Genomic DNA, 22685 nt, shown 5'->3' on the forward strand with positions numbered 1-22685 from the left:
TGCTTGCAGATTTAGGCCTGCCTACGAGCGCTACAATCCAGCAGCGTTGATTTACGAGAACCCCATAGGTATTGAGTTGAGTAGGGTATTTTGCTCTGAGATGATACACAAAAGACGTTCAACTAAGATGCTATTTGGATTTGGCTTTGCAAAGTTCGCAAATTACTTTTGATTTCTCCAACAAGTACTAGCAAGTACAACTGAAAGTAAAATGACTCATTTATATTTAGCCTTAGCTTCAATACTGTTTTCAAAACAGCCCACATACAGAAACATACCCAATTAAATAGAAGGTCAAACCGCAAAAGGGCGTAACGTAGGGATGAAACCGTTTCTTGACAAACGGCAATCTTGCTACACTAAATCACCAAGTAACTCTTGCGATGGGTAAAACTCGATAACGCCAGCAGCAAAAGTTGAGAAATGCTGCTGCTTTTGTTGCGTGATCTTGTTGGGCCATTACCTGGCAGGGATGCCGTATGCCAATCATCTCTGTTCTTTTTATTTCCTCCTGGTTCACCCCACACCTTCTTGATCAGAAATTCAGAGTCCGCCTATCGAGACAAGGCCGATTAAAAATTCTTTCAATTCCGAGACAAGACCAAGACCCTTAAAAAGTGGTGTTGGGACCAGCCTCGAGACCAAGACTGATCTCGAGAACGCTCACAAAGAATTTCCCCAGACATTCACCAACAGTTTTAATGGTCACAAACCGTTTTACTTGCCGCCAAGGAATTTTGATCATGTTCTATCAAGGTCCTCACTTTGAGCACTTTGAGGGTAGAAAAGTTTTGTAAAGGGTGAAAGCATTCAGTAATCCCTGTTCCACTTAAGTGTCACAAATAAAATGTACAATGCCTGTTATTTTGGGCGGGAAAAATGACCCCGTTTAATAAGATTTCCCCCTGTTGCATATCACCATGGTTGTTCTGCGTCCTTCATTTTTGATTGCTTCTAATTCGTTGATCAAAAGATAATCTGAACAAATCACATTCCTTATTTGACCAACTTTGTTACTTAACGATTATATCGGGTGATCACATCTGACATAATCATACAGTTGTGCAAAAAGGAATATCGTCATTAACATGATGCACCAGATGAGTCCGATTCTTGAGTGCCTTACTGTACTGCATCTGCATCTACTGTTCATGGGATTTAAATGTGGAAGTGCTTAGCTTGCAAATTAAAATGTCACAACATTGCGCAGATACATCAGACAATAAAACGAAAATAAAAACCACTCACTCACTCAGTCACTGGTACCTCCCCCTAACAACCATACATAATATACAAGAAACTTGTGGCCGGTTGTCTCTACTTGAACGAGAAATCTAATTTCCCGTATTAGTATTCCTCATCATTCAGTAGTAATAATGGTGAACTATAAGGTGACCGTCTACACAGGCAACCGATATCACGCCGACACGGTGAACAACGTGCACATCAAGCTGGTGGGCACAGATGGCAAGAGCAACCGCACATGGCTCAAGTCTTTGATCACTCCAGAGGATCAGTAAGTACAGTAAAACACTATTTTTATTTTGTGTTCTCATTTGAGTTTGTACCTAAAGTGCCAAAAGCTGATTGGTTGCCAACCAAGGTCCCCACCACAAGGCACCATATTAAAACATGAAATGATGAGTATAGTTGCACGCGCACAAAAAAAAAAATATATATTGTCAGTTTTAATTGAACGATGTGAATGCAGCTTTAATTATTTGGAAGCCACGTTGCAATTAGTGTGTCATCTGGAATAAAAACTTCCTTTCATGATTTACTCACTTTTGCAAAGATAATTAGTGTAGTACACTACCTAAAAGAAAATCAAGGTTCTCGAAGGAGAAAAAAAAACTGCTGGGAATGTACTTGTTAGCAAACCTTTTTTCGGAGGCATAATTTAACAAGAATATAAATTAAACCAATGCGCAAACTAGCTTTAGCATTGGTCATCAAAATAAAAGTACAGGGTCTATTATTTATTTCTTGAGACAACATTTCCTGTCATTTTTTCAGGGGTCAACTTGTACTGTTTCCTGCCCAAACTTCCTTGGACGGCTGGTTCTGATCAAACTAGTCAAACGACCTAACGCCGATTCGTATGATGACGCTTGGTTCCCTGATAAGGTGGAAATCAAATCACCCAAGAATGACGTCTACACCTTTCCAGTGCACTGCTGGATCTGTAGTGGGGAGGCTCACCTCTTCAGAGAGGGCACAGGTGGGTTAATCTGATTTTTGTGCGCTTGTCTGCCATCATGTGTTTGATACCCTACAAATAATCCTCCTCATGCAATATGTTTGTGGTTTTGCTCTGACAGCTCTGAGGATCTTTGATGAAAGCCACTCTCTTGGACAGAACGCGAGGAAGGGGGAGCTGATCCAGCGAAGTGCAGACTATGAGCGAGTGTCCTCACTGTGTATACAGAACTTCCAATCCAATGTTTACTTTTTTATAATTAAAGTGTTCTGTATAAGGCTACATTAATCTTTAAACCACCCAACAGATGGGATTCTTATGCCCCAGGTGTGCCCCACACCATTAAGGCAGATGGTCCTTTGACCCTGCCAGTTGCGGTCCAGTTCTTGTTCACCAAAGCTACAGAGTTTTTATTCACAGTGGTTGCAGGGTAAGAGCCATCCAAATTTTACAATATGATGGGATCAATCAACATTGTTTGTTGTTGTTGTTTGTTTTTTTGCTATGTAAAATATGCCTGCTTTTTTCCCAGGTTGGTTGATCTTAACATAAAAGGGCTGGCTGACAACCAAGAAAATTGGAAAAATCTTGATGATATCAATGACGTGTTCCATAACAAAGACACACCCTTATCAGGTAGCTGACCGAGGCCTAAAAGTGTTTTAAGTGTTGTTCGTCAAGTGTTTCTAAGAGTCAAGAGCAAATAAAAGAAGGCATTAATACCAGCAAAGTAGTAACTGTAGTATTTAACAGAGGTGGGCATTCCGTCAATATTGACGGAAGGTTTGTCAATAACGAACACCTCTTTAGTTGGAGGTAAACAAATGACAGGAAATTTACTTAAGCATTGCCGCAAGTGGGTTTTTGTCCGTCAATGACCATTTGCGCTCACAAATGACAATTATAATGTGGTTTGGCTTAAAATATTGGCAGATTGCGAATGACAGAAGGATGGACACTCAAAATTTATATTAATTGATGTGCCAAACTCTGGCATTTCAATTTTTATTATTTTTTATCATTATTAGTTCTTTCAAGCAAGTTCTTTAATTAATTGCACAATTTTTCATAATTAATCGCGATTAGTCGCATTTTTCTACGCAGCTTGAAATACATATTTAAATGAGTAAAATTTTGGAATTGATGTAAAAATCATCAAATAGAAAATATATTTAAAATGATAGACTGTTTTGTGTGTTTTTTTTAATGAAAAAAAAATGTGTTCAAATAGGAATGTACAAAAGTTTATACAAAGTAGGCGTCTCCTTTATGTTTGTGATTTTCATTGGAGCTGGTAAGCATTTGATAGATGGCATTGGAAAGTTACGTTTATATTTTGATCATTATTTTGTACCTTTTTTTTTTTCTTCCTCTTACTTTTTACGGCAAAATAAAAACTATTAAAAAAAGAAAAGAAAATATATTTCAAATCAAAGACTGGCTTCATTTCATCCTTTGATACAATTGTTTTTTTCACAACTGTTGAACTAAACAATAAAAACTAACTGAGCTTTAAAGACGTCTTTCTAATATTCTTCTCATAGAAACAATTCTCAAAACGCCTTGCTTGCAGATTTAGGCCTGCCTACGAGCGCTACAATCCAGCAGCGTTGATTTACGAGAACCCCATAGGTATTGAGTTGAGTAGGGTATTTTGCTCTGAGATGATACACCAAAGACGTTCAACTAAGATGCTATTTGGATTTGGCTTTGCAAAGTTCGCAAATTACTTTTGATTTCTCCAACAAGTGACAAGCAAGTACAACTGAAAGTAAAATGACCTATTTTGTCTAAATGAATCTCCAGAGTCAACGCTTTAACTTTGACAGTTCTATTTTATCTTACTATAACGTGCTTTAAATGTTTATTCCTTTTGTCAGATTACGTCCAAGAACACTGGAAGGAGGACTGGTTATTTGCATACCAGTTCCTAAATGGAGTCAATCCCACCTTGATTCAACGTGTCAAAACTCTGCCCGATAATTTTTTATTTGCCTTCACGGAACATTAGTGTGTGTCTCTGTAAAAGGAATTGGGCAAGGAAACTTATGGGCTCCAGCCTGTAGGTTTGACAGTGAACAACAGACCACAGTTACTATTGTCGCACTACGATGACATGCAGTTTAGTCAAATAGACTGACTTAAGACATTAAACAGGACTTGTAATTTCCTACACTCTCAGAATAAAAGGGTCGTGTAGTGTCGGGGTCTATTTTTGTTCTCCAAAGTTAGCAACAACAAAAAAGTACCTGGTAGGGTTCACAATTGAAACCATAGGTACAAGTAAATACTGTATGAGGTTAGAAAAGGTACACAAATAGAAAAGGGGCGGCTAGGGTGGGGGGAAGGACCAAAAAGGTACAACTTTTTGTTTGCATGTAAGGATCTATGTAAATGACTTTCGAAATACCCCACTGCTGTATCATGGGAATGTAGTTTAAAGAAATAAACGGTCATTACCTCTTCCAAGGAGAAGCATTTTATGGCCATATTTTCTTTGTCATTTTGCTTCAGTGCTCGAGACATTTTGAGTGTTTTGCAACCTTGATCAACGGATGGCTTGTTTCATTTGGCTGTTTCCCCCCTTAGAAATTGACATTGAACGTTGCGTCCGTGAATCCATCAACCTCTTCTTCTGGACGCCAAAAAGTGCAACATACAGACAACATGCGCAGCCACCGAAGGTCTCAGGTGACAACGGCTTTGGGAAAAACACAACGTACTACTCATCCGACTACCAGGACTTCCCCAAGACGGACCTAGTGAGTATATATTTTACATGAGATATATATATATATATATATATATATATATATATATATATATATATATATATATATATATATTTTTTTTTTTTTTTTGACCAGTGTTGGGCTAACGTGTTATTTACAGTAATGTATTACATTTAGGCAATAACGAAGTAATATGACCAGTTACATATCATATGTTAGTATTCTTTTTACAGTTACAGAGTCCCATACCGCATTACAATTTTGGGACGATAAGACAAATTAATCATCAAAAACAAAAAACAAAGCGGCCCTTCAGATCTTTCACAATATAAATTGTTAATACATATAATCAGTGCTTGGTTCAGTTTTTCATGTTTTCTGAAAAAAATTACTTATTTTAGAATGACAAGATTTTTTTTTTCCCTTAGTTTACAGATCGTTGAGTTTCAAGGTTAACAGGCTACATTTTGGCCACATACATGAGTTTATAACAAGCTGTTCTTTAAAATAACTTCAGATCTTTCATTGCAAGCCAATTAAAAGTAGATTTCTATCGACAATACACTGCCATCCCGAGAACTATTTACTGTCCCATTGACTCCCATTACAACATGCATTTTTCAATATGCTATAATCCTGATATGTTATAATGCTTTTCTCATTAAAACTGAATGAATCTGTTAATAATCCTTTGAAAACAAGGAAAACTGGGCATTATACAAAAGAAAGCCGTTTCTTTGAATTGCCGCCCCCCACCAATGCTGCCCTGTGCGGCTGCACATAATGCACGGCACATGCTAGAACGCCCCACTGCAGGGTTTTTTCTTCTCTCAAATCTTCCGTCTTTCTGCTTCCTCATAAGTTTGCTGCACACCTTGTCAAGGTGAAATTCCCACGGGTTTGCATCCTAGACGGAGGGATCAACAAGCTGAAGCCCACAGGACTCCTGACTGTCCCTTCCCCTCAGATCTGAGCCCAAGCGGTTGAGCCAAATGGAAAAGACTATGTACATATTCTTTGTGTGTGTTTTTTTCTGATACCATCATGAAGGAATAAACAAAACTAATTAAAAAAAAAAAATGTGCACGCCTCTTAAGTCACATAAAAACTAGTAATTATACACTCATCAGCCTCTGCAATCTGATGATACTAACAATAATCAAAACTGTAGTTTAATGTAGCAGTTGGGTTACCGTCACACCTTGATGTCTGACCTGAATGAATTTTTTTGTCCAAGATTGTTTTAGACTCAGTTGCAAAAAAAAGTCAGATGTCACAGTTCATTTATATTTTGCCTTAGCTTCAATACTGTTTTCATAACAGCCCACAGACAGAGACATAACCAACTAGATAAAGGTCAAACCGCACCAAAGTAAAGTAGGGATGAAACCGTTTCTTGAGAAACGGCAATCTTCGGTTTATATTTTGTTCATTATTTTGTACGTTTTTTTTCTTCCTGTCCTTTTTTTACGGCAAAATAAAAACAATTAAAAAAATAAAATATATTTCAATACAAAGACTAGCTTCATTTGATCCTTGAAAATATACATATATATTTTTTTTTACAACTGTTGAACTAAACAATAAAAACTAACAGCTTTAAAGACGTCTTTCTAATATTCTTCTCATAGAAACAATTCTCAAAACGCCTTGCTTGCAGATTGAGGCCTGCCTACGAGCGCTACAATCCAGCAGCGTTGATTTACGAGGACCCCATAGGTATTGAGTTGAGTAGGGTATTTTGCTCTGAGATGATACACCAAAGACGTTCAACTAAGATGCTATTTGGATTTGGCTTTGCAAAGTTCGCAAATTACTTTTGATTTCTCCAACAAGTACTAGCAAGTACAACTGAAAGTAAAATGACTCATTTATATTTTGCCTTAGCTTCAATACTGTTTTCAAAACAGCCCACATACAGAAACATACCCATTTAGATAGAAGGTCAAACCGCAAAAGGGCGTAAAGTAGGGATGAAACCGTTTCTTGACAAACGGCAATCTTGCTACACTAAATCACCAAGTAACTCTTGCGATGGGTAAAACTCGATAACGCCAGCAGCAAAAGTTGAGAAATGCTGCTGCTTTTGTTGCGTAATCTTGTTGGGCCATTACCTGGCAGGGATGCCGTATGCCAATCATCTCTGTTCTTTCTATTTCCTCCTGGTTCACCCCACACCTTCTTGATCAGAAATGCAGAGTCCGCCTATTGAGACAAGGCCGACTAAAAATTCCTTCAATTCCGAGACAAGACCGAGACCCTTAAAAAGTGGTCTTGGGACCAGCCTCGAGACCAAGACTGATCTCGAGAACGCTCACAAAGAATTTCGCCAGACATTCACCAACAGTTTTAATGGTCACAAACCGTTTTACTTGCCGCCAAGGAATTTTGATCATGTTCTATCAAGGTCCTCACTTTGAGCCCTTTGAGCGTAGAAAAGCTTTGTAAAGGGTGAAAGCATTCAGTAATCCCTGTTCCACTTAAGTGTCACAAATAAAATGTACAATGCTTGTTATTTTGGGCGGGAAAAATGACCCCGTTTAATAAGATTTCCCCCTGTTGCATATCACCATGGTTGTTCTGCGTCCTTCATTTTTGATTGCTTCTAATTCGTTGATCAAAAGATAATCTGAACAAATCACATTCCTTATTTGACCAACTTTGTTACTTAACGATTATATCGGGTGATCACATCTGACATAATCATACAGTTGTGCAAAAAGGAATATCGTCATTAACATGATGCACCAGATGAGTCCGATTCTTGAGTGCCTTACTGTACTGCATCTGCATTTACTGTTAATGGGATTTAAATGTGGAAGTGCTTAGTTTGCAAATTAAAATGTCACAACATTGCGCAGATACATCAGACAATAAAACGAAAATAAAAACCACTCATTCACTCAGTCACTGGTACCTCCCCCTAACAACCATACATAATATACAAGAAACTTGTGGCCGGTTGTCTCTACTTGAACGAGAAATCTAATTTCCCGTATTAGTATTCCTCATCATTCAGTAGTAATAATGGTGAACTATAAGGTGACCGTCTACACAGGCAACCGAAATCACGCCGACACGGTGAACAACGTGCACATCAAGCTGGTGGGCACAGATGGCAAGAGCAACCGCACATGGCTCAAGTCTTTGATCACTCCAGAGGATCAGTAAGTACAGTAAAACACTATTTTTATTTTGTGTTCTCATTTGAGTTTGTACCTAAAGTGCCAAAAGCTGATTGGTTGCCAACCAAGGTCCCCACAAGGCACCATATTAAAACATGAAATGATGAGTATACTTGCACGCACAAAAAAATAAATAAAAATATTGTCAGTTTTAATTGAAAGATGTGAATGCAGCTTTAATTATTTGGAAGCCACGTTGCAATTAGTGTGTCATCTGGAATAAAAACTTACTTTCATGATTTAATCACTTTTGCAAAGATAATTAGTGTAGTACACTACCTAAAAGAAAATCAAGGTTCTCGAAGGAGAAAAAAAAACTGCTGGGAATGTACTTGTTAGCAAACCTTTTTTCGGAGGCATAATTTAACAAGAATATAAATTAAACCAATGCGCAAACTAGCTTTAGCATTGGTCATCAAAATAAAAGTACAGGGTCTATTATTTATTTCTTGAGACAACATTTCCTGTCATTTTTTCAGGGGTCAACTTGTACTGTTTCCTGCCCAAACTCCCTTGGACGGCTGGTTCTGATCAAACTCGTCAAACGACCTAACGCTGATTCGTATGATGACGCTTGGTTCCCTGATAAGGTGGAAATCAAATCACCCAAGAATGACGTCTACACCTTTCCAGTGCACTGCTGGATCTGTAGTGGGGAGGCTCACCACCTCTTCAGAGAGGGCACAGGTGGGTTAATTTGATTTGTGTGCGCTTGTCTGCCATCATGTGTTTGATACCCTACAAATAATCCTCCTCATGCAATATGTTTGTGGTTTTGCTCTGACAGCTCTGAGGATCTTTGATGAAAGCCACTCTCTTGGACAGAACGCGAGGAAGGGGGAGCTGATCCAGCGAAGTGCAGACTATGAGTGAGTGTCATCCAATGTTTACTTTTTTTTTATAATTAAAGTGTTCTGTATGAGGCTACATTAATCTTTAAACCACCCAACAGATGGGATTCTTATGCCCCAGGTGTCCCCCACACCATTAAGGCAGATGGTCCTTTGACCCTGCCACAGTTGCGATCCAGTTCTCATTCACCAAAGTTACAAAATTTTTATTCACAGTGGTTGCAGGATAAGAGCCATCCAAAATTTACAATATGATGGGATCAATCAACATTGTTTGTTGTTGTTGTTTTTTTTTTTGCTATGTAAAATCTGCCTGCTTTTTTCCCAGGTTGGTTGAGCTTAACATAAAAGGGCTGGCTGACAACCAAGAAAATTGGAAAAATCTTGATGATATCAATGACGTGTTCCATAACAAAGACACACCCTTATCAGGTAGCTGACCGAGGCCTAAAAGTGTTTTAAGTGTTGTTCGTCAAGTGTTTCTAAGAATCAAGAGCAAATAAAAGAAGGCATTAATACCAGCAAAGTAGTAACTGTAGTATTTAACAGAGGTGGGCATTCCGTCAATATTGACAGAAGGTTTGTCAATAACGAACACCTCTTTAGTTGGAGGTAAACAAATGACAGGAAATTTACTTAAGCATTGCCGCAAGTGGGTTTTTGTCCGTCAATGACCATTTGCGCTCACAAATGACAATTATTATGTGGTTTGGCTTAAAATATTGGCAGATTGCCAATGACAGAAGGATGGACACTCAAAATTTAAATTAATTGATGTGCCAAACTCTGGTATTTCAATTCTTATTATTTTGTATTATTATTAGTTCTTTCAAGCGATTACAATTTTGTAATTAATTAATTGCACAATTTTTCATAATTAATCGCGATTAATCACATTTTCTACGCAGCTTGAAATACATATTTAAATGAATACAATTTGGGAATTGATGTAAAAATCCTCAAATAGAAAATATATTTAAAATGGTAAAGATTGTTGGTCAGATTTTGTGTGTATTTTTTTAATTTAAAAAAAAGAAAATTTGTTCAAATAGGAATGTACAAAAGTTTATACAAAGTAGGCATCTTCTTTATGTTTGTGATTTTCATTGGAGCTGGTAAGCATTTGATAGATGGCGTTGGAAAGTGAGGTTTATATTTTGTTCATTATTTTGTACTTTTTTTTTCTTCCTGTCCTTTTTTTTACGGCAAAATAAAAACAATTAAAAAAAATATATATATTTCAATACAAAGACTAGCTTCATTTGATCCTTGAAAATATATATATATATTTTTTACAACTGTTGAACTAAACAATAAAAACTAACAGCTTTAAAGACGTCTTTCTAATATTCTTCTCATAGAAACAATTCTCAAAACGCCTTGCTTGCAGATTTAGGCCTGCCTACGAGCGCTACAATCCAGCAGCGTTGATTTACGAGAACCCCATAGGTATTGAGTTGAGTAGGGTATGTTGCTCTGAGATGATACACCAAAGACGTTCAGCTAAGATGCTATTTGGATTTGGCTTTGCAAAGTTCGCAAATTACTTTTGATTTCTCCAACAAGTGACAAGCAAGTACAACTGAAAGTAAAATGACTGATTTATATTTTGGCTAAGCTTCAATACTGTTTTCAAAACAGCCCACATACAGAAACATACCCAATTAGATAGAAGGTCAAACCGCACCCAAGGGCGTAAAGTAGGGATGAAACCGTTTCTTGACAAACGGCAATCTTGCTACACTAAATCACCAAGTAACTCTTGCGATGGGTAAAACTCGATAACGCCAGCAGCAAAAGTTGAGAAATGCTGCTGCTTTTGTTGCCTAATCTTGTTGGGCCATTACCTGGCAGGGATGCCGTATGCCAATCATCTCTGTTCTTTCTATTTCCTCCTGGTTCACCCCACACCTTATCAAGATGAACTTCCCACAGGTTGCAAGTTGCAGTTGGGAAAGACTGCATACACTTTTTTTTTTAAATAGCATCAGTAAAAATGACTGAACCCAATCCCAGAAAAATGCTGTACAGTACTGTATACATCAAGGAAAAATCATACAAAAAAAACCCTCGACCAGTCTTGATCAGAAATTCAGAGTCCGCCTATCGAGACAAGGCCGACTAAAAATTCCTTCAATTCCGAGACAAGACCGAGACCCTTAAAAAGTGGTCTTGGGACCAGCCTCGAGACCAAGACTGATCTCGAGAACGCTCACAAAGAATTTCGCCAGACATTGACCAACAGTTTTAATGGTCACAAACCGTTTTACTTGCCGCCAAGGAATTTTGATCATGGTCTATCAGGGTCCTCACTTTGAGCACTTTGAAGGTAGAAAAGCTTTGTAAAGGGTGAAAGCATTCAGTAATCCCTGTTCCACTTAAGTGTCACAAATAAAATGTACAATGCCTGTTATTTTGGGCGGGAAAAATGACCCCGTTTAATAAGATTTCCCCCTGTTGCATATCACCATGGTTGTTCTGCGTCCTTCATTTTTGATTGCTTCTAATTCGTTGATCAAAAGATAATCTGAACAAATCACATTCCTTATTTGACCAACTTTGTTACTTAACGATTATATCGGGTGATCACATCTGACATAATCATACAGTTGTGCAAAAAGGAATATCGTCATTAACATGATGCACCAGATGAGTCCGATTCTTGAGTGCCTTACTGTACTGCATCTGCATTTACTGTTAATGGGATTTAAATGTGGAAGTGCTTAGCTTGCAAATTAAAATGTCACAACATTGCGCAGATACATCAGACAATAAAACGAAAATAAAAACCACTCACTCACTCAGTCACTGGTACCTCCCCCTAACAACCATACATAATATACAAGAAACTTGTGGCCGGTTGTCTCTACTTGAACGAGAAATCTAATTTCCCGTATTAGTATTCCTCATCATTCAGTAGTAATAATGGTGAACTATAAGGTGACCGTCTACACAGGCAACCGAAATCACGCCGACACGGTGAACAACGTGCACATCAAGCTGGTGGGCACAGATGGCAAGAGCAACCGCACATGGCTCAAGTCTTTGATCACTCCAGAGGATCAGTAAGTACAGTAAAACACTATTTTTATTTTGTGTTCTCATTTGAGTTTGTACCTAAAGTGCCAAAAGCTGATTGGTTGCCAACCAAGGTCCCCACAGGGCACCATATTAAAACATGAAATGATGAGTATACTTGCACGCACAAAAAAAAATATATATATTGTCAGTTTTAATTGAAAGATGTGAATGCAGCTTTAATTATTTGGAAGCCACGTTGCAATTAGTGTGTCATCTGGAATAAAAACTTACTTTCATGATTTAATCACTTTTGCAAAGATAATTAGTGTAGTACACTACCTAAAAGAAAATCAAGGTTCTCGAAGGAGAAAAAAAAACTGCTGGGAATGTACTTGTTAGCAAACCTTTTTTCGGAGGCATAATTTAACAAGAATATAAATTAAACCAATGCGCAAACTAGCTTTAGCATTGGTCATCAAAATAAAAGTACAGGGTCTATTATTTATTTCTTGAGACAACATTTCCTGTCATTTTTTCAGGGGTCAACTTGTACTGTTTCCTGCCCAAACTCCCTTGGACGGCTGCTTCTGATCAAACTCGTCAAACGACCTAACGCCGATTCGTATGATGACGCTTGGTTCCCTGATAAGGTGGAAATCAAATCACCCAAGAATGACGTCTACACCTTTCCAGTGCACTGCTGGATCTGTTGTGGGGAGGCTCACCACCTCTTCAGAGAGGGCACAGGTGGGTTAATTTGATTTTTGTGCGCTTGTCTGCCATCATGTGTTTGATACCCTACAAGGTTTGTCAATAACGAACACCTCTTTAGTTGGAGGTAAACAAATGACAGGAAATTTACTTAAGCATTGCCGCAAGTGGGTTTTTGTCCGTCAATGACCATTTGCGCTCACAAATGACAATTATTATGTGGTTTGGCTTAAAATATTGGCAGATTGCCAATGACAGAAGGATGGACACTCAAAATTTAAATTAATTGATGTGCCAAACTCTGGTATTTCAATTCTTATTATTTTGTATTATTATTAGTTCTTTCAAGCGATTACAATTTTTTCATTAATTAATTGCATAATTTTTCATAATTAATTGCGATTAATCGCATTTTCTACGCAGCATGAAATACATATTTAAATGAGTACAATTTTGGAATTGATGTAAAAATCCTCAAATAGAAAATATATTTAAAATGGTAAAGATTGTTGGTCAGATTTTGTGTGTATTTTTTTAATGAAAAAAAATGAGAAAATTTCTTCAAATAGGAATGTACAAAAGTTTATACAAAGTAGGCGTCTTCTTTATGTTTGTGATTTTCATTGGAGCTGGTAAGCATTTGATAGATGGCGTTGGAAAGTTAGAGAAGCATTTTATGGCCATATTTTCTTTGTCATTTTGCTTCAGTGCTAGAGACATTTTGAGTGTTTTGCAACCTTGATCAACGGATGGCTTGTTTCATTTGGCTGTTTTCCCCCTTAGAAATTGACATTGAACGTTGCGTCCGTGAATCCATCAACCTCTTCTTCTGGACGCCAAAAAGTGCAACATACAGACAACATGCGCAGCCACCGAAGGTCTCAGGTGACAACGGCTTTGGGAAAAACACAACGTACTACTCATCCGACTACCAGGACTTCCCCAAGACGGACCTAGTGAGTATATATATATATATATATATATATATATATACTCACTATATAAATATATATATATATATATATATACTCACTATATAAATATATATATATATATATATATATATATAAATATATATATATATATATATATATATATATATATATATATATATATATATATATATAAAACCATGCCTGCAGGGTTCACAAACTTTTGAGCAGCACTGTATATATAGATATATATATGTATATATATTTTTTTTTTACCAGTGTTGGGCTAACGTGTTATTTACAGTAATGTATTACAGTAATGTATTACATTTAGGCAATAACGAAGTAATATGACCAGTTACATATCATATGTTAGTATTCTTTTTACAGTTACAGAGTCCCATACCGCATTACAATTTTGGGACGATAGGACAAATTAATCATCAAAAACAAAAAACAAAGCGGCCCTTCAGATCTTTCACAATATAAATTGTTAATACATATAATCAGTGCTTGGTTCAGTTTTTCATGTTTTCTAAAAAAAAAGAGACTTATTTTAGGATGGCAAGATTTTCTTTTTTTCCTTAGTTCACAGATCGTTGAGTTTCAAGGTTAACAGGCTACATTTTGGCCACATACAGGAGCTTATAACAAGCTGTTCTTTAAAATAACTTCAGATCTTTCATTGCAAGCCAATTAAAAGTAGATTTTCATCGACAATACACTCCCATCCCTAGAACTATTTACTGTCCCATTGACTCCCATTACAACATGCATTTTTCAATATGCTATAATCCTGATATGTTATAATGCTTTTCTCATTAAAACTGAATGAATCTGTTAAAAATCCTTTGAAAACAAGTAAAACTGGGCATTATACAATAGAAAGCCGTTTCTTTGAATTGCCGCCACCCACCAATGCTGCCCTGTGCGGCTGCACATAATGCACGGCACATGCTAGAACGCCCCACTGCAGGGGTTTTTCTTCTGTCAAATCTTCCGTCTTTCTGCTTCCTCCTAAGTTTGCTGCACACCTTGTCAAGGTGAAATTCCCACAGGTTTGCATCCTAGACGGAGGGATCAACAAGCTGAAGCCCACAGGACTCCTGACTGTCCCTTCCCCTCAGATCTGAGCCCAAGCGGTTGAGCCAAATGGAAAAGACTATGTACATATTCTTTGTGTGTGTGTTTTTCTGATACCATCATGAAGGAATGAACAAAACTAATTTAAAAACATTTGCACGTCTCTTGCACTAGCTAACATTAAACAGTCCCACTATATCTTTTTTAATGTCGAAGGAGGTAGTAGTACAGTACTGTATTTCCAAGATATTTGAGGAAAAAATATGCCTCTTAAGTCACATAACAAACAGTAAATTATACACTCATCAGCCTCTGCAATCTGATGATACTAATAATAATCAAAACTGTAGTTGAACTGTAGTTGGATGTAGCAGTTGGGTTTTCTTCACAACTTGATGTCTGACCTGAATTAATTTTTTTGTCCAAGATTGTTTTAGACTCAGTTGCAAAACAAGTCAACACTCACATGTCACAGTTCATTTATATTTTGCCTTAGCTTCAATACTGTTTTCATAACAGCCCACAGACAGAGACATAACCAACTAGATAAAGGTCAAACCGCACCAAAGTAAAGTAGGGATGAAACCGTTTCTTGAGAAACGGCAATCTTCGGTTTATATTTTGTTCATTATTTTGTACTTTTTTCATTTTTTCCTCTGTCTTTTTTTTAACGGCAAAATAAAAACAATTAAAAAAATAAAATATATTTCAATACAAAGACTAGCTTAATTTGATCCTTGGAAATATATATTATTTTTATTTACAACTGTTGAACGAAACAATAAAAACTAACAGCTTTAAAGACGTCTTTCTAATATTCTTCTCATAGAAACAATTCTCAAAACGCCTTGCTTGCAGATTGAGGCCTGCCTACGAGCGCTACAATCCAGCAGCGTTGATTTACGAGGACCCCATAGGTATTGAGTTGAGTAGGGTATTTTGCTCTGAGATGATACACCAAAGACGTTCAACTAAGATGCTATTTGGATTTGGCTTTGCAAAGTTCGTAAATTACTTTTGATTTCTCCAACAAGTACTAGCAAGTACAACTGAAAGTAAAATGACTCATTTATATTTTGCCTTAGCTTCAATACTGTTTTCAAAACAGCCCACATACAGAAACATACCCAATTAGATAGAAGGTCAAACCGCAAAAAGGGCGTAACGTAGGGATGAAACCGTTTCTTGACAAACTGCAATCTTGCTACACTAAATAACCAAGTAACTCTTGCGATGGGTAAAACTCGATAACGCCAGCAGCAAAAGTTGAGAAATGCTGCTGCTTTTGTTGCGTAATCTTGTTGGGCCATTACCTGGCAGGGATGCCGTATGCCAATCATCTCTGTTCTTTCTATTTCCTCCTGGTTCACCCCACACCTTATCAAGATGAACTTCCCACAGGTTGCAAGTTGCAGTTGGGAAAGACTGCATACACTTTTTTTTTTAAATAGCATCAGTAAAAATGACTGAACCCAATCCCAGAAAAATGCTGTACAGTACTGTATAGATCAAGGAAAAATCATACAAAAAAAACCCTCGACCAGTCTTGATCAGAAATTCAGAGTCCGCCTATCGAGACAAGGCCGACTAAAAATTCCTTCAATTCCGAGACAAGACCGAGACCCTTAAAAAGTGGTCTTGGGACCAGCCTCAAGACCAAGACTGATCTCGAGAACGCTCATAAAGAATTTCGCCAGACATTGACCAACAGTTTTAATGGTCACAAACCGTTTTACTTGCCGCCAAGGAATTTTGATCGTTGGTCTATCAGGGTCCTCACTTTGAAGGTAGAAAAGCTTTGTAAAGGGTGAAAGCATTCAGTAATCCCTGTTCCACTTAATTGTCACAAATAAAATGTACAATGCCTGTTATTCTGGGCGGGAAAAATGACCCCATTTAACAAGATTTTCCCCCCGTTGCATATCACTTGGTTGGTTGTCTGCATCCTTCATTTTTGATTGCTTCTAATTCGTTGATCAAAAGATAATCTGAACAAATCACATTCCTTATTTGACCAAATTTGTTACTTAACGATTATATCGGGTGATCACATCTGACAATCATACAGTTGTGCAAAAAGGAATATCGTCATTAACATGATGCACCAGATGAGTCCGATTCTTGAGTGCCTTACTGTACTGCATCTGCATTTACTGTTAATGGGATTTAAATGTGGAAGTCCTTAGCTTGCAAATTAAAATGTCACAACATTGCGCAGATACATCAGACAATAAAACGAAAATAAAAACCACTCATTCACTCAGTCACTGGTACCTCCCCCTAACAACCATACATAATATACAAGAAACTTGTGGCCGGTTGTCTCTACTTGAACGAGAAATCAAATTTCCCGTATTAGTATTCCTCATCATTCAGTCGTAATAATGGTGAACTATAAGGTGACCGTCTACACAGGCAACCGATATCACGCCGACACGGTGAACAACGTGCACATCAAGCTGGTGGGCACAGATGGCAAGAGCAACCGCACATGGCTCAAGTCTTTGATCACTCCAGAGGATCAGTAAGTACATTAAAACACTATTTTTATTTTGTGTTCTCATTTGAGTTTGTACCTAAAGTGCCAAAAGCTGATTGGTTGCCAACCAAGGTCCCCACAAGGCACCATATTAAAACATGAAATGATGAGTATACTTGCACGCACACAAAAAATAAATATATTGTCAGTTTTAATTGAAAGATGTGAATGCAGTTTTAATTATTTGGAAGCCACGTTGCAATTAGTGTGTCATCTAGAATTAAAACTTCATGATTTACTCACTTTTGCAAAGATAATTAGTAGGCAGGGATGCCATATGCCAATCATCTCTTTGTTCTTTCTATTTCCTCCCTGTTCACGACACACCTTATCAAGATGAACTTGATAAGGTCATTTTTGTCTATTTTGTCTAAATGAATCTCCAGAGTCAACACTTTAACTTTGACAGTTCTATTTTATCTTACTACAATGTGCTTTAAACGTTTATTCCTTTTGTCAGATTACGTCCAAGAACACTGGAAGGAGGACTGGTTATTTTCATATCAGTTCCTAAATGGAGTCAATCCCACCTTGATTCAACGTATCAAAACTCTGCCCGAGAATTTCCCCATGACTGATGACATGGTCTCCATTCCCGGTTACTCAAACTTGTACAATGAGATGAAGGTAACAGTTTGTTTCATATTCTTCTCACAATCGTTTTAATTGAGATTTGAATATTCAGAGCTGTTTTGTCAACAACACAAAAACTCGGCTTTGCACTTGATTATACGGTATGTAGTACAGACAATATAAGCATTCATATTTATTTGCCGTCAAACAGCAAGGTAACGTGTACCTGTGTGACTACAAGAACCTTGACGGAATGCTAGCACACACCATACAAGGGATGCAGCAACACTTAGTGGCTCCCGTCGTCTTGCTTCACAAAAGACCCGACGACAAGCTGATGCCAATTGCCATTCAGGTGACATTAGATTAATCCAATGTACGGGTCAAATATTTGTAATGGTGAATGTCCAAAGCCTGCGTTTATGGGTAAGGTAGAGAGATTCTGCAGTATTGGATAGATAGACGGGCTATGTTACAAGACTTCTTATCTACTTACTAACATCACGTTGGGTCCCATATGCTCGACCATAAGTGCACGTGACACCAGACTCCCAGTCACAGGCCAGTGATCAACTTTGTACTGTGAATATATCATCAGATCTGCGACTGAATGTCATGGACCCTCAAGTAAAGAGAGGGGCTTAGCTGACCACCTGTTGAACAAATCTGACAGGCCCAAGCATATAATGTCGGCGTGCTGGGAATGTTTGGCAGATTCTCCTAATAGTTGAATTTTTACCTCATAGGTCCGGTAGAAGGTGAGGGATATGGAGTCTGTATTGGTTGCGTTGATGGTTTGTAATTATGATGGCTTTATCAAAATGTGACATGGCTGGGTTAAAAATCAACACCTCAATCTGAGGCAATGATTTTCCGTTAAAAAAATAATAATAAGTGGAGAAGTATCTCAGGGGAGAATGGAGCTACAGTGCAGATCATTTGTAGAATTGTCAGTTATAAAAATACAACATGATGTCCCCCAAACGTCCATATTTACTTTTGATTATATTTGAGTAGTGCTGATTTCTCAGAGCACCAAATCAACGCCCACTTGCTGCGCACTCACTTGTTGGCTGAAGTTTTTGCAGTGTCACTGCTGCGCAACCTGCCCATGGTGCACCCACTGTACAAGGTAACAGGAGCTTTTCTCAACCAACTAAATGTCAATCAAGACATCTGTTGTCTCAAGATTTTGTTTCATGGTCTTTCCTTCTATCCCTTTAGCTTCTCATACCTCACACTCGATACACTCTACATATCAATAATTAGCTCGGGAGCAGCTCATAGGACCCATTGGAGTCTTCACCCTGGTAAAAGTCAACCTTTCCTTTCAGCATGACATTTAAGCTGTTCTGTTTTAAGGCCTCGATACACCAATCCGACGTCGGAAAGCGTCCGGGCGTCGGCTTGCGCCGCCTGATTAACCCATTTAGGCCTAAAGCGCCTGCCAAAACATGCCTCTAAAACCTGTAGGTGACTTTTGAATCACCCCTGAAAACTTGAAGTTTTCCTGGAAATTCAACAATATTGTCACCGCCTACTAAATATCTCGACATCTCCTGAAACAGATAGAAACATAATTCCAAAATCATTTCAGAGCTTACTCCTATGGCGTTGACACAAATCTGTTTATTATTATAAACCTTCAATATATATATATATTTTTTTTTTAATCAACAAACTGTGTTGCATCTGCGGTTAATTTACCTTCAACACTGGAGCGCACTTGAAATAACCTCAAGGATCAAGTGGTAATCATTCATCATGCATTCAGTTACAAAGCCTTCGAAATGTTCAACATCCTCATTGTCTTCAAACATATTTCTTAAAGGGACTGTAACGTAAAAAAGGAACTTTTTGAGCTTTTAGCCATGTTAAAATGTTAATTCCCCACCAAAAACATCACCGAAGTGGTGTTTTCCTCCATTCACCCCTCTATGAGATATTCTAGGCCATTCTGCTCTCCAAGCACCAGACCCTCCCACCGTGAGAAAACAAGCAGGTGCTCACTTTTTGACGTCATTAGGTGCAGACCCACCTCCGCACCGCCTCTGCGGACTAAACGCACACCCACTTTCTTTGAGACCTCCATGGAATAGTGACAAAAGTAGCCTTTATCAGTAAACATTCTGTCCAAATGAATTCAAAGCAAGCATAGTGGATTATAAAAAACTACATCGCCATGGTGTCAAAGGTAAGCTTTAATCAAGCATATAGCCTATAGTTAACTGTGGAAGGTCTTAAAATACTAATGTAATCTCTTTAACATTATGTCACTGTGAACTGGTTACACTGATTTGAATTCCTCGCGCGTCGTCGTCAATCGCTGTCATTTATTTCATAACTCGCGCGAATCTGCGTCAGCCATGAATGCTCAAATAAAATTCCAAGACATCCTACGAGGCCCACGTCACCGCCACCAAAGATAGGGAGGGGGATTAGTTCTCATGCAGAAGATACTTAATAAATGGCGTCGGTGCCTGTCTGTTATGGTGTGTTTTTCTGTAATTTTTCAATCGCGTGACGTGCCGACGGCCAGGCTGATGCCACAGGGGGGAGGCGTTGGTCACATTTGGCCTACGTCAGATTGGTGTATCGAGGCCTTTACACCATGTACTGTACCATTCCTCAGTTTGCTGCTTCTGATGGAGAGGCTTTGACGAAGATCTTGGAAAGATCGCTGTCCTCGATCACCTACAGATCCCTTTGCATCCCTGACAACATTGCTAATCGCGACTTGCAGGACGTTCCCAATTTCTACTACAGAGATGATGGACTCCAACTGGAGCATCATTTTCAAGTACGACTTTTTGCATGACAAATTATTGCAACACCAGTCTTGACAAATTTTTGTAGTGGGGCGACACTTAGGTCAAATTTAAATTTTCTCGAGGATCTGATTGAACGTGCAGATATATTTCTCCTTACCCTATACCAGTGGTTTTCAACCCCGGTCCTCGAGTAACCCTATCCAGCCTGTTTTCCATGTCTCCCTCAGCCAACACAGGTGTTTCAACTGATCAGCTAATCAGCCAAGCCTGCATGAAGCCTGATAACGATTCTTAGCTGTGTTGGCTAAGGGAGACATGGAAAACAGGCTGGATAGGGGTACTCGAGGATCGGGGTTGAGAACCACTGTCGGATACTATAGAGTCTGTAAGTATAATTGAAAATATTTAGCAGAATGGATATGTCTCAAAAGATATGTGCAGAGAGTAATACAGTACTACTACAAAAGTGACAAGGAGGTCCTACAAGACTCAGAACTGCAGACTTGGATTGGGGACATCTTTGAACACGGATTCCTTTCCCAGCCACAAACAGGTGATATTTACAGAGAATGATGCTACACATTGCTAAGTGCGTGCACATTTTATTTATCAGCAGTTCAAGGTTCTGGCAGTGATAAAGTTTAATCATGTTCTTATTTTCCATTCTCAGAAATCCCTGAGCGTTTCACCACTGTACCTGAACTGACCAAGTTTGCCACCATGGTGATGTTCACCAGCTCGTGCCAACATGCAGCTGTAAACAGCGGAAAGGTGTGATAAACAGAAATAACCTTTGTATTACTTCCGGTCTTAATGCAAACCCTCATTGCAGTATGACTATGGTGGCTGGATGCCCAACACTCCCGTCACCCTGCAGCGAGCTCCACCAATTGAAAAGGGGACAACAAGCGAGGCCACTATGCTAGAGACATTACCCCCGATCAACGTGACTGCTCAGGGAATGGCGACGGTCTGGCTGCTCAGCAGGCAGTCCTCAGACTTTGTAAGTACACCAAAGTTGACGTGACAAAAATTTTGTGGGGAAAAAACAGACACTTATTGTTACGCTGATCCAGATCTGGGTCGTGGGGGTACCACTCTAACTAGCAACGCTAAGATCCCCCTTTCTCAAGCCGCCTCCATGAGTTCCAAGTTAGCTAGTTCAGTGTGTCGTAGCTCTGCCCTGGTGTACGGCTGCGGAAAGTCAGAGTCACTCCTGGATGTCTAAACTTTCCTAAGGGTGATTCCAGCCTGCCTCTGAAGGAAATTCATTGTATTGTATTGTATTGTATTTGTGATTTTTGTGATGGTCTTGTCACTTCAGCCATGAATAAAAGTTAGTGCCCATAAGTGAGGGTAGGAACATTAATACATGACAGTCTGCAAGTGCATTTAAATGATCATCTGTCAATCGCATGATACAATGTTCCCTCCCTTGAGAGCAAGACCCAGAGAAAGGAAAAATCTCCTGCAAGCACAAGGAAACAATGCAAACTTTACACAGGAAAGACAAAACCAAGATTCGAGACCCGAATGGTAGAACTGTAAGGCACAAGTGCTAACCTCTTGTCTACAATGCTGCCTTGACATTTTATTAAATTCAATTCAGATCATAACCGGTGGAGGATTCAACCAAGCAGAAGTTTGACTTGCTAGAAATGCAAACAAAGCTTCTACTCCAGTTGTAAAGGGATTGATAGTAGGCCTCATAGTCATGAAGAATCCCCCTCAGAACACTGCAATGGACACGCTCACATGTCTTTTCCCAGCCAAAGGAGCACATGAGGACTGGTTGTGAAAACAATCTAGTATCTGTCTGACCAGGTCAAGCTGATCAAAGTGTCTAAAATAAAAAGAGAATTGGTTGATGACAGAAGTGTTATATATATTCACAGATGTTCTTTATGTCAACAGGTCCCGCTCGGCCACTACCCCGAGGCCCATTACGCTGAAGAGACAGTTGCAAATGGATTTTAAAGCTGAGCTTGACATGTTGGCGATTACGATCAACAACAGAAATGAAAGTCTGGAAATCCCTTACACTTATCTGGATCCTAAGAAGGTTGAGAACAGTGTGGCCATTTAAA

At 38.5% G+C, this 22685-nt stretch overlaps 1 pseudogene; it reads left to right on the plus strand.

Annotated features, from left to right (window-relative positions):
* Positions 1-1376: 1376 nt before the first annotated feature.
* LOC147169390 (arachidonate 12-lipoxygenase, 12R-type-like) lies at positions 1377-22684 on the plus strand (annotated as a pseudogene).
* Position 22685: the final 1 nt, after the last annotated feature.

The sequence above is a fragment of the Leptonotus elevatus genome, chromosome 8 (genome assembly GCF_054856555.1).
Source record: "Leptonotus elevatus isolate MCC_2025b chromosome 8, RoL_Lele_1.0, whole genome shotgun sequence".
In the NCBI taxonomy this organism is placed as follows: domain Eukaryota; kingdom Metazoa; phylum Chordata; class Actinopteri; order Syngnathiformes; family Syngnathidae; genus Leptonotus; species Leptonotus elevatus.